Source organism: Medicago sativa, chromosome 7 (assembly GCF_051527215.1).
Source record: "Medicago sativa cultivar Bolivia chromosome 7, Bolivia_mono, whole genome shotgun sequence".
Classification (NCBI taxonomy): Eukaryota; Viridiplantae; Streptophyta; class Magnoliopsida; order Fabales; family Fabaceae; genus Medicago; species Medicago sativa.
The window spans coordinates 81438491-81451273 of NC_140755.1; the positions used below are offsets into that span (position 1 = coordinate 81438491).

Here is a 12783-nt window from a genome sequence, read left to right on the forward strand (position 1 = left end):
AAATTGACTTTTTAGGTTTATTCAATAAATGATGTATGTGGTCTATATATAGACTACATACATTATTTATTGAATGAATCTAAAAAGTGAAATTTTGCTTATAATAGTGACCGGAGGGAGTAGTTATATTTTTTTTTATTAAGAAGAAATGATAAAAACAAAAACAAACTACAATCTCATGCGAGCAACACCAAGAGCATCATCCAGAAGGGAATGATGCAGTTGAGGAGGACAAACAATCCAAGTCTTAAAAGCATCCGAAGAAGAAGCACCATGCTTAGCAAGCCAATCCGCACACTCGTTGCCTTGACGGAGTGTACTTTGTATGCGTGTGTACTTTGTTGTTTTATGTTATGAACATAGATGATGTGAGTGTGAGTCTGTTCGTAGATTCATCTTTTTTTTTTTACTAAATTAAGAGCACACTTTATCAATACACTCTTTCACTTAATTTCAATTACTAAATTAAGACAATAATTACAATTGATAACATTATGTTAATTCTTTCACTTAATTTCCCTTAATGCTAATTATTTCATTTATTTATTAGTCAAAGAACCAAATCAATTTCTTTTAAGTGGTCATGCGTTTTGTCTCATGTTACACCCAGCACTAATTTAATTTACATTGATTCAACCTTAATTCTCATTTCCTAAAGTGAATTTTTCTACCTTAAATTTACGGCCAAGAATAAGTTTCATATGCCTCTCCTTTGTCTTCCACAAGGCCACATATTTTCTAGCACATAATCATCTGCCTCACGCCCTCATCATCATCAATATCGTCCTTTGTTTATTTAATCTCTTACAATTTCATTCACGCCACCAACGTCTGTAGCAACTCTTAAGGCTCATGTAGTTTCTCCTTAGTAGTTTCTCCTTAGGATGAAGAAGCGGCCTAAGGTAAGGGCTTTTTCCCCATACGTTCTTACTAAGTGTTAGGACAGTGTTAATAAATAGTGGTAGAAATTCTTGTCTTTTAAAAAGAAAAATAATTAAAATATATAATTAAAGGTAACTTTTCCACGACCCATATGATATTTTTGTACGAGAATGTGTTGTAGATTTTTATTATGTTTTATGGGCTTTGTGATGCTTGAGAATAAAAAGAAGTCATTTGTTTAAGACTTAATTATGTGGATGCCTTAGTGGCTGGATTTTATTTTGCATTTGCCTAAGTGGCTAGAATATATATTTTTGAAATAATTATCATGACATGGCATATGCATAGCTTGTGTGGCTTGTTTCATTATCATGACATTTGCATAGCCTGTGTGGCTCGTTCTTAGCCTGTGTGACTCGTTTTAGCCTGTGTGGCTCGTTCTTAGCCTGTGTGGCTTGTTTATATCTGGATCATGTAGTGATTAAGAGCATGCATCTAATGCATAAATTCATTTGAGTTCTTTTCTTAAAATATGGCTTGAGTGTATTTTTATTTATTTCTGATCGATAAGTTTTATACTATCTATTTTGGACATTGTTTCTTGTGTTTTGAGTATGAACCTATTTGGATAAGGAAATTGACCCTTACATTAATATAATGTTCTAGGTACAAAAGTTTGATATATGAAGGTTGACGTGTGATTGAAGCGTACTCGGGGGACAAAAATGGGTTTATTAAAAGTATTTTTGAAGTGTATTATTTTCTTATAATGGAAAATAATGAATTGTAAATAGAAATTTTCTAACAATTTATTTAAACAGCTTATCTTTCTATTAGTTTCATTTCTATAGTTTTTTTTTTAAAAAAAAAAATACCAGTATCATATTTTTTAAAGAAAATGAATATTTTTAAATAATGTCTTGGATGAAAATCCGCGGCGTTACAATACCCCTATTTAAATGTTATGGTGTTAGAACCAAAACAATAGTACCCCTATTTAAATCAAACATCAATCAAAGCCAACCACACTATTGGTTCCAACTTCAAGTATTGATTTCATGTCAATATTTTTAAAATAATCATTAGTTTTCAAAATTTATGTATATCAACTTTCACATATCGATATATATAAAATTTGATTTTTGAGATATAAGCACATAAAATCTGCAACGAGTGCGGTACAAATATTTAACGATATCTGGTATATAAAATAAAAAATATTTAATAGAAGCATTATATTAATGTTGATATTTTGAAAATAGTCACGAGTTTTCAAAATTTTATCATATTAATTATCGCATATTTGTACAATAAAATTTGATGATGCATATATATAAGCATTTAAAATTTTCAACAAGTGCAGTGCAAATGTTTTTTTAAAGGAAGTGCAGTGCAAATCTTTAACGGTGTTTAAAATATAAAATAAAAATTTATTTAATAGAAACCCTATATTAATGTTGATATTTAAAAATAATCATGAGTTTCTAAAATTTTATCATATCGATTTTCTCATATGTGTATGTAAAAATGTGTTTATGCATCTAAAACACATAAAATTTGCAACGGGTGCAGTGCAAACATTGAACGGTGTAACGGGTGCGGTGCAAACATTGAACGGTGTTTTGCATGTGAAATAAAACATTATTTAATAGAAACACTACATTAATGTTTATATATATTTTGAAAAAATAGAACCATTACATTAATGTTTAAGTTTTAAAAATAGTCAGGAGTTACCAATATTTTACCGTATCGACTTTCTCGTATGTGTTTATAAAAAAAATCGTAGATAACAACATATAAAATATGCAACGAGAGGAGTGCAAACATTGAACGGTGTTTTGCATATAAAATAAAAAGTTTTTAAAAGAAACACTACATTAATTTTGATATTTTGAGAATAGTCATGAGTTTTCAAAATTTTATCATATTGACTTTTTCATATTTGTACACAAAAATTTATTTTCGCATATATAAGCAAATAAAATTCACAATTGTGTGATTCAACTATTTATTATACGCATGATCACGCCTTCAAAAAAACAAAAAATAGATGCATGATCACCTTAATTTTATATGCTTAATACTAGTCATTTAATAAAAATTTAAAACCAATTTGTTTCTTATATTTTCTCTTTATTATCCAATTCCCTTAAATATAAGAAGAAAAAAAAACAATGTATTATAATATAAATATAGAGAAAAACAATTATTCTATTCTTTTTACCATAAATTATTAAATATAAGAAAATGATTTATTCTCATCTCTTTTAATATCTGTAATACAATAAAATAAAAGGAAAATAAGGAGATATCTAGTTTTTTTTTTTTTGTTGACAAAAGGAGATATCTAGTTAAGTTTAAATAGATAAATTAAAAAATGAGTAATGATATTTTGACATCCATTTGATGACAACTTTGTTGACAACCTTGTTTTTCTCACTTCTTATTGGTCAAAAACAATGGAGAGAGAAAAAGGAAGAGAGAGGATAACAATATCATGTGAGTATGAGAGAGAAAGTTGCTTAAAAATTATCAAAAAATGGTAGTCAAAATATCATTTCTCTTAAAAAAATAGTGGTGTGAACTGATTTGGCAAGCATGAGTAACGGGGAAGGGATAGGTGCTGTGTCATAGATGACGGTGCTTTTTATTTTGGTGGTTGGTGACAACTTTCTTTGTGATATCATAGAAGGAATACTTAACCATTGACCTGATAATAAATATACACAGGGATGAACGTTTTGGTCACAGGCCCACATCATGGTGGAACGTCCAAGCATTCTGGAAGCTGTTCCCCCTTGACCAAATACTCCATCCTCCCTTTCTTGTATACAAATCATGGTTATTTTACACAATTTAACAAGAGAAATGATATTGGGTCAAAAAATTAAAATAATATTTGTACAACATAATTTTTGAAAACTCTCTTTTACTCTAATTGTGTTTTTACCTTTGATGTTTTTGCTCCAAAAGAAAAAGAAAAATATATATGTTAGTTGATATCTCAGTAAGGATTTAGCTCATATCATATCATATAAAGATCTTAGTTAGAATCATGTTGCTTATATGAAAATTTTGTAGGTGGATAACAGGTAACTATTTTCCTTCAAAATAAAAAATAAAATAAAAAGAACATGTCACTATTTATATGCAAGCAATTACTCTGTTATAATCTCATAGGTCGGGTTTTCTGTGACATAGTGAATCCATGAGACTGAACTTGCTTGAATCTTTTCTTAAAAATAATTAATAATTTTTTTAAAATTTTAATTTGATTTCTCAAAATCAGCATTAACTTTCTTTAGGAAGTTTTCTCTCAAACAAAACAAAAAGCTTTCTTTAGAAAATGGGTTGAGGATTTATTTTAATTGATGTATATTAATTATACACTTCCTCAACAAAAAAAAAATAATTATACACTTCGTTTGTTATTATTGATTGATTTTTAAACTGAATCTCTTTTATGGGTGACTCTGCAATAAAGTGCATGCATTACGAGAAATAGAATATTGCTATAATGACGTGGTGACACAACTGCACCTACACGGTGAGTACTGATTGGATAAGCTAAGGAGAGGATTTTAGATTTTTTTAGTTACAAAAGGAATTGTTCTAACTTCATATTTGGAAACACATGGATAGCATGGTTAATATTAATCATATAATAAAACATTTTAATAATATATATGATATGATCATGATTTGCTTCAAGATCAAATAGATTTTAAAGAAATTTATTGTTTTTTTTTCCCTTAACCCTTCGATGTCAGAGAAAAAAGGCCTACTAATCCGAAGTTCGATCAAAAAATAAGTAAAATCTAAATGATCGTTATTTAGTGAAGCTCATTAACCACTTGATTGTTTGGTTAAATTATTGTAATTTGATAGTGTAGGAACCTTTTTCCTTTCTTGTTACCAAATCCACTTGTGATGCACATCATCATCATTTTTTAAAAACGAAATTGTATTATATTTGTATAATAAATGCTGCCCTGTTTGATTGGTGTGGGGATGAGTTGGATCCACAATGCAGTTATAATTGCTGAGGATTTGGGTCATGGACGTGTCTGGCAATTTGGTGAAGAAAAATCTGAATGATACGTATATAACACCAAAAATTATTGGATAACAGCAACTACTCCTTTGTTGTTTTTGTGCTGTCAATTACTTGTTTGATTGGATGCGAAACAGGACATAAAATAAACTATTTTATTTTGTATTGGGCAAAGGCTCAATCCGTGTAATGATTCCGTCCAACTTGCTTGACGGATCATCATATGGACACGCCTAAAATCTCACTGGATAATGGTTCAATTTAGTCTAATTCGGATCCCATGTTGTGAATCCGTCCAGATCATTATAGTTGCCCCTGAGGGACAACAGTCTAGGAAAACCATATTTACTTCCTATATATACAGCAACGTTGGATCATATATGTCACATTTTACCCTAAAGTTGTCTCACTCTCATGGTATCTCACCGGCTTAAGTGTCAGAGCACGTGCATGCACATCCTCTCCGATGGAGAATGACTTGTTGCGGACTACGGCGGAAACTTCCATGTCAACATCTTCTATCAACTCACAGACCATTTGACTTAGGTCCGAAAGTATCAAAAACAAATTGTGGAGAAAAGGAATTTTTTTATTTATTTAGCTGAATAAGGAAAAGTAAATAATTTATATTCTCGATGGATAAGAAAATTCACTTTATATTCTTTTTTATATTCCTACTAAAATCTCATAAGAATTTTTTTATTTATTTAGCTGAATAAGAAAAAGAAAACATTTACTATAAGTAATTTATATTCTTATCACTGTTAGTAGTGAATTTTGCATGTTATTTGACAAAGGATGGGAGACTTAATGGGCCTTGGAGCCAGTGGTGAACTAAGAAGACTTAAGAATGCTATTTTTCTTATAAAAAGAACTAAAGAAATTTTAGACATCAAATTAGTGCAATTTTAACAATTGTAATACAGAAGGTCAGTAGGTTAGCCACAGGATCAACAATTTTTGATTGCATATCAATTGATAGAGCAATGTAAGAATAAAAGAGTAACTGAAAGGAAAAAAAATCATCAATAGAGCTTTAATCCGATTACAATGAATATACACGAGTTTTATTCGATTCTGTAACATTGTTTCAGTTACTCAGTTGTTGGTATTCAGCTAGATATTCTTGTATTATCTTTTCTAAGAAATACATGAGCTTTTTATTCAATTCTACCCCAATATAGTATCAAATTTCCTCTTCATTGAGTCAAAATCTACATTATTATATCCAGCTGCAAACCATGTAAGATAAACCGAACCATTAATGATTCACCCGGAAACAAACTATCATAACAGTACGGTGAACTGGTTCAGTTTTTGAACTGAACCAAAATCAGATCCGAACCATTGACAGTTTGCTTCTGAACCAAACTGGCTTTTTCTTCATATATCAGTAACAATACATATATCAGCAATGACATAAACACAGTCGCCGGGATCATGAAAGTTTGACAAAAATACTGAACCAGTTCACCGTACCAGTTTGGTTTCTATGATTCTTTAGAAGTAACCAAAGCAGCATGCAAATGTAGATGCTCATTGTAGAACACCTTCAGAATAATTAACTTGAACCAAATTATCCCCAAATCAAAGAGAAATTGTGAAGAAAAAAAAATGTCAAAAAAAATTTGGACCATTTCTCGATTTGTGCGTGTCATCCTTGCGCAGGGGCCATGCTAATCTTCTCTGTATCGTTCCAATTTTATCGGATGTCCCCGAAGGGACAAGCCGTCTGGTTCGCTTGTAGTATATAAACGCCGAAATATTTTCTGTTTCAGTCGATGTGGGACTAAAAAGCAAGTGTAATAATAGTAACATGCAAATCCTTCTCAACTTTCACCTGAAGCAAGCCACTGGGATGCATCTTCCTCTCAGTGAGTTGTGTTTTATTTCAGATTAAACCAAAGTTTGTAGCAGTACATGTTGTCTTTGCAAAATGAACAAGTGATACAATCATCACATCCCAAAAGGATGTGGTGAATTTAAGACCAATTACCTCATGAGTCATCATTCCCAAGCCAGGAGCAGCACCTTTTTCCACCATCATCTGCACCCAATTAAATGCCTCATTAATCATTTAAGCTAGGCATATTCCAAAAACAACATCATTGTAAACTGACTCTGCAAGTGTAGATCTCATTGATAGCTCATTTGCTTCTTCAAATAACCCAAGTTTAGCTAAATCAATATAAGAGGTAAAGGAAGATAATACTTCAATTAAAACAGCTAACACATGAACTTTGGCTCTCAACTGTTCCACTCTAGCCAGTCTTGAGTCAACAGTGCTAAAATATTGGTTTGAATTTAGACTCGTTCTCAATATGATGAAAATATTGTCCTATAACAATTACATGCTTAGAACTCAATACATTGGTCAGCTCAATTTTGACTTGATTGGATACCCCACCAACATAGCATGACACCTAGTGCATGATTTAAGAACAAAAGACATTACAAATGAATTATGACCAATCATTATCTTAACCTCATTTGTTGTTTCAACCAATATGAATGTTACTCTCATAGCCAACTCTTTGATTGAAACATCCCCAATTATAACCCAGTGAAGCAATAGATTCCAATGACCACAACCCTTCCAAATATTTGTAGTATTGGATGAGATACAACACATTTTCACCATCGACCTAACAAATTCATCTCTAGAGGCCATATTTTGAAAGGACTTTGAGGAATGCACTTGAATTGCTTCACCCTTTGATTTAAAAATTGTATTGAACAGACACAAGACCTTCCTCAACCATACACATCTGTATGTTTTTAACACCAACTAGATTTCTCAACATTATACAATTGCACAGCAAGGCAAGGATATCACCATGATCAGAAACAGCCCAAGCATAGGCTAAATTCTTAGAAAACTTCATCAAACACATAACAGGCACAACTTTTCTACGTACATTCCCATATATCAAAACCAGAATTTGTGGGACAAAAACGCTAATACCAACTAAATCCCCTTTATAGCAGTCAAAAATTGAAACTCTATAAACCACTATAGCATTTTCCTCTTCCTCATAACCCATACAATGTAATACTTGTACATCATCTGAAACATTATCCTCGACCACAACCAATGCCGAATGAAATTTGGAAATGTCATGTATTCTATCATTTAACATTAGTGTAAGGATTTTATGTGTGTGAGGACGAAGGAAATCAAGCAAGGATGCCAAGGAGTCAATGATTCGAAACATACCGTTAACACTGACATTTTTCCAAACAGGTAGTGGGCAAACTGCTCTTTCCAAACAAGAAAGCGAAAGTATGGAGTTCACCGCTCTGGGATTGGAATCAGGTTGGTGTGGCGGTGGTCGAAGCATGGTGAGATTCTTTTATCTTTAGGAATGTGAAAGTCTACTGGTTGTGCTGGAAATAGTATATCATACAATACATAAAGGGCTTATATGTATCCTTTTCAATTAGAAATAGAAGTATCCAGAAATTCCAAAGAAAAAAAATGTCAAAAAAAATTTAGTAAGAAAAAAAATGTCAAAAAAAATTTGAACCATTTCTCGATTTGTGCGTGTCATCCTTGCGCAGGGGCCATGCTAATCTTCTCTGTATCGTTCCAATTTTATCGGATGTCCCCGAAGGGACAAGCCTTCTAGTTAGCTTGCAGTATATAAACGTTGAAATATTATCTGTTTCAGTCGATGTGGGACTAAAAAGCAAGTATAATAGTAACATGCACAATGCACATCCTTCTCAACTTACACCTGAAGCAAGCAAGTGATATCTTTCTCGCAGTGGGTTGAGTTTTATTTCAGATTGAACCAAAGTTTGTCATAACATATACTAACTGTAATACAAAGCAAATTGTACTATGCTCATTACCCTATTGATCACTATAACGGATATCGATTCCCTGTTGTCAAGTAACCACACATCCGTGCGGTCAGTGAATATATATCATCTGATTTCACACAAATCTTTAATTCAAGAGAAAGATGCGATTCATCAAACGGAATAAATTAATTAACGACGTGAAAGCATGATCTCTACTATCTAGACAGCTAGATTTCTATAAAAAGAGCCAAAGTATGTTAATTGTACAGGAAGATATTTAAGGATGAAATTGATGCAGTTTACCACAACAGCTGCATCAGATTTTACACTGACCCTTTGAAGTTTTAGTCATTTGCTTTTAGGAATCACCATCTCAGTCCCAATGCTTCAGCAAGCACAGCTTCAACTGTCATAGGCTCCCAATGGGGTTAGCTCCATGGTGCTTGAAGACAACATGATTTCTAGCTTTCGACAGGATTATACAGAATAGTTGAGTTGCATCTGAGTCTGCACATGTTAACCATTTCATTTCAGTGAACCAAAATTCAAATCCATGAAATGGAGAACATGGTGATCCAACACCGTAATTCTATAAATAATTATACTAGCAACACACTCATCTTCTATAATTATATTCGCTCTTTAACAAATACAGGCTTGATGCATTGACCTAGATACGATTACCGCCAAAAAGTTGCAATAATAAATCAACGGGGAATTAGTCACTTTAGTCCCTGAATCGGAAGGGATTCGTCACTTTAGTCCCTGAATGCAGATAAATTGCAAAATAGTCCCTGAATGTAGACTTTGTTAGTCAATTTAGTCCCTGAATGCAAACTTCGTTAGTCAATTTAGTCCCTGAATGTAGACTCCGTTAGTCACTTTAGTCCCTGAAATTGACCATGCAGGGACTGTTTTGCAATTTCTCTTCATTCAGGGACTAAAGTGACGAATCCTCTCCCATTCAGGGACTAAAGTGACTAATTCCCCTAAATCAACATTGGAGTAACTAATTATACAGTAATCTTAACCCTTTGATTTAAAAATTGTATTGAACATAGACACAAGACCTTCCTCAACCATAAACATCTGTATGTTTTTAACACCAACTAGATTTGTCAACATTATACAATTGCACAGCAAGGTAAGAATGGCTTATCTGTATCCATCTGTATCCTTTTCAATTAGAAATAGAAGTATCCAAACCAGCATGCAAATGAAGATGCTCATTGTAGAAGACCTACAGAATAAATAACTTGAACCAAATCCAAATTATCCCCAAATCAAAGAGAAATTCTGAAGAAAAAAATGTCAAAAAAAAATTGGACATGCAAATGAAGATGCTCATTGTAGAAGACCTTCAGAATAAATAACTTGAACCAAATCCAAATTATCCCCAAATCAAAGAGAAATTCTGAAGAAAAAAATGTCAAAAAAAATTTGGACCATTTCTCGATTTGTGCGTGTCATCCTTGCGCAGGGGCCATGCTAATCTTCTCTGTATCGTTCCAATTTTATCGGATGTCCCCGAAGGGACAAGCCTTCAGGTTCGCTTGAAGTATATACACATTGAGATATTTTCTGTTTCAGTCGATGTGGGACTAAAAAGCAAGTATAATAGTAACATGCACATCCTTCTCAACTTACACCTGAAGCAAGCAAGTGACTCAGATGTATCTTTCTCGCAGTGAGTTGAGTTTTATTTCAGATTGAACCAAAGTTTGTCATAACATATACTAACTGTAATACAAAGCAAATTGTACTATGCTCATTACCCTATTGGTCACTATAACGGATATTGATTCCTTGTTGTCAAGTAACCACACATTTGTGTGGTCAGTGAATTTATATCATCTGATTACACAGAAATCTTTAATTCAAGAGAACGATGCAATTCAGAGATCATCAGACGGAATAAATTAATTAACGAGATTAAATAGGCAAGTTACTAGATTAAATATCCACTAAAACAAAATCTTACACATTCATAAGAGTGTTCATCTTTCACATATGAATTACCTTCTAATTACATCTCCAGCTGCATTAGATTTTACACCGACTCTTTGGAGTTTTAAGTCCTTTGCTTTTAGGAATCACCATCTCACTCCCATTGCTTCAGCAAGCACAGCTTCAACTGTCATAGGCTCCCAATGGAGTTAGCTCCATGGTGCTTGAAGACAACATGATTTCTAGCTTTCGACAGGATTACGCACAATAGTTGAGTTACATCTGAGTCTGCACATGTAAACCATTTCATTTCAGTGAACCAAAATTCAAATCCATGAAATGGAGAACATGGTGATCCAACACCGTAATTCTATAAATAATTATGCTAGCAATACACTCATCTTTTATAATTATATTAGCTCTTCAACTAATACAGGCTTGATACAATGACCAAAATACGACCGACTACCACCAAATAGTTGCAATAATAAATCTTGGAGTAACTAATTATACAGTAATCTTAACCAAGACCAAGCATTGGATATACAATGAAATTCCTAACTAACCACCATGAATAGCTAAATACTAAGTACAATTTCCCAACAGAAGTAATAATACCGTAAGAATAATAGTCACTCATTACTTAGCAACCGCCCTATTAACCAAATCAATAGAGACTATAAACAAGGGTTCCGGCATTATGATTAACAATCGATTTCCTGGAACATCCAGGTGCTGCCATTGACAGAATAGAAGTGTTTTGATCACAACAAAGTTATGATATGAATGTTTTAAGGATTAAATATGGCTCTAGTCTCAACAAAATATATTTCATCTATGAGATATTTTATTTACATTTAGTCTCTCATTTGATAATTTTAGTGAGAATTTTCATCTATGTTTAGTAGCTGAAATCATCAATCAGTAGATTAAACATAAAATGATTTTTATGTAAAACTTGAATCCAAACAGCTGTTCATATAGCCACATGAATCAGCAGTCTTTTAATATTATTAATATTAATGCATGTAGGCTGTAGCATCAATGTAAGATCGGAAATGAAACTATGCAAAAAAAATGATAGAATAAAATTTTGTAGACATCTTAAACCAAATCAGACTATACATAATACATTTAGAATCAGCAAAAATAAAAATAAACAAGGAAATGTGCTGTAATACTTTCCTAAGACACCCCCAGTTTCAAAAGTGACATAAAAACCTAACCTGGAAAACAAAATGCAGAAAGAAGACACCTACCCGAACTCAGAAAGAAAAAAAAATTTTGGACCATTTCTCGATTTGTGCGTGTCATCCTTGCGCAGGGGCCATGCTAATCTTCTCTGTATCGTTCCAATTTTATCGGATGTCCCCGAAGGGACAAGCCTTCTGGTTCGCTTGCAGTATATAAATGCCTAGATATTTTGTGTTTCAGTCGATGTGGGACTAAAAGCAAGTGTAATATAACATAACATACAAGTCCTTCTCAACCTTCACCTTAAGCAAGCGACTGAGATGCATCTTCCTCTCAGTGAGTTGTGTTTTATTTCAGATTAAACCAAAGTTTGTATCTCACTCTCCAACCATGTTTACAAACATGGATACTAGTATTTTATTTTATTTTTTATTTAAGTTCCTGAGCGTATAGATAGCTACCTCTAGTGTAGCCTTTTATCGATACTCTTGCAGACTTTTCATAGCATGTCACGTCAATTCATTTCTACTAGTACTATTTTACTACTTTATATAATATAAATTACTTTTTTTTTAACCAGTTTTACATAAGAGGTGTGTTATTTGAACAATCAATTAATTGACTACCATAAATTTACAAAGAAAAAATAGGTTTTAGTTTCAAAATCAAAGTAATAGAGAGATAAAATTAAAATATAAATGATTATAAGAGAGAAAGTTATCACAAATTATAAGATTATTTAAAAAAAAAATTGTTTTTAAATATAAGATCATTTACAAATTTTGTAACGAATATATATTTTTAGACAAATTTAATACTTTAACAACTTTTTTTGATACGGCTGATTTTTGTAAAGTACTCGTATACCAAGAGAGTGGGACTATATTGTGTTTCTT

At 32.2% G+C, this 12783-nt stretch overlaps 1 long non-coding RNA gene and 4 other non-coding genes across 5 annotated transcripts; all 5 read right to left on the minus strand.

Moving 5' to 3' along the window:
* Window positions 1-6559: 6559 nt before the first annotated feature.
* LOC146909147 (uncharacterized) lies at window positions 6560-12305 on the minus strand. The gene is made up of 3 exons (XR_015017730.1): window positions 11953-12305; window positions 10766-10981; window positions 6560-9253 (listed from the first exon to the last, which is right to left on the minus strand). It is a non-coding gene; the product is annotated as an uncharacterized LOC146909147 (long non-coding RNA).
* On the minus strand, window positions 6562-6664 carry LOC146909148 (U6 spliceosomal RNA). The gene has a single exon (XR_015020867.1). It is a non-coding gene; the product is annotated as a U6 spliceosomal RNA (small nuclear RNA).
* LOC146909149 (U6 spliceosomal RNA) lies at window positions 8455-8557 on the minus strand. Its single transcript, XR_015020900.1, has one exon. It is a non-coding gene; the product is annotated as a U6 spliceosomal RNA (small nuclear RNA).
* Window positions 10181-10283, minus strand: LOC146909150 (U6 spliceosomal RNA). Its single transcript, XR_015020878.1, has one exon. It is a non-coding gene; the product is annotated as a U6 spliceosomal RNA (small nuclear RNA).
* Window positions 11972-12074, minus strand: LOC146909151 (U6 spliceosomal RNA). Its single transcript, XR_015020946.1, has one exon. It is a non-coding gene; the product is annotated as a U6 spliceosomal RNA (small nuclear RNA).
* Window positions 12306-12783: the final 478 nt, after the last annotated feature.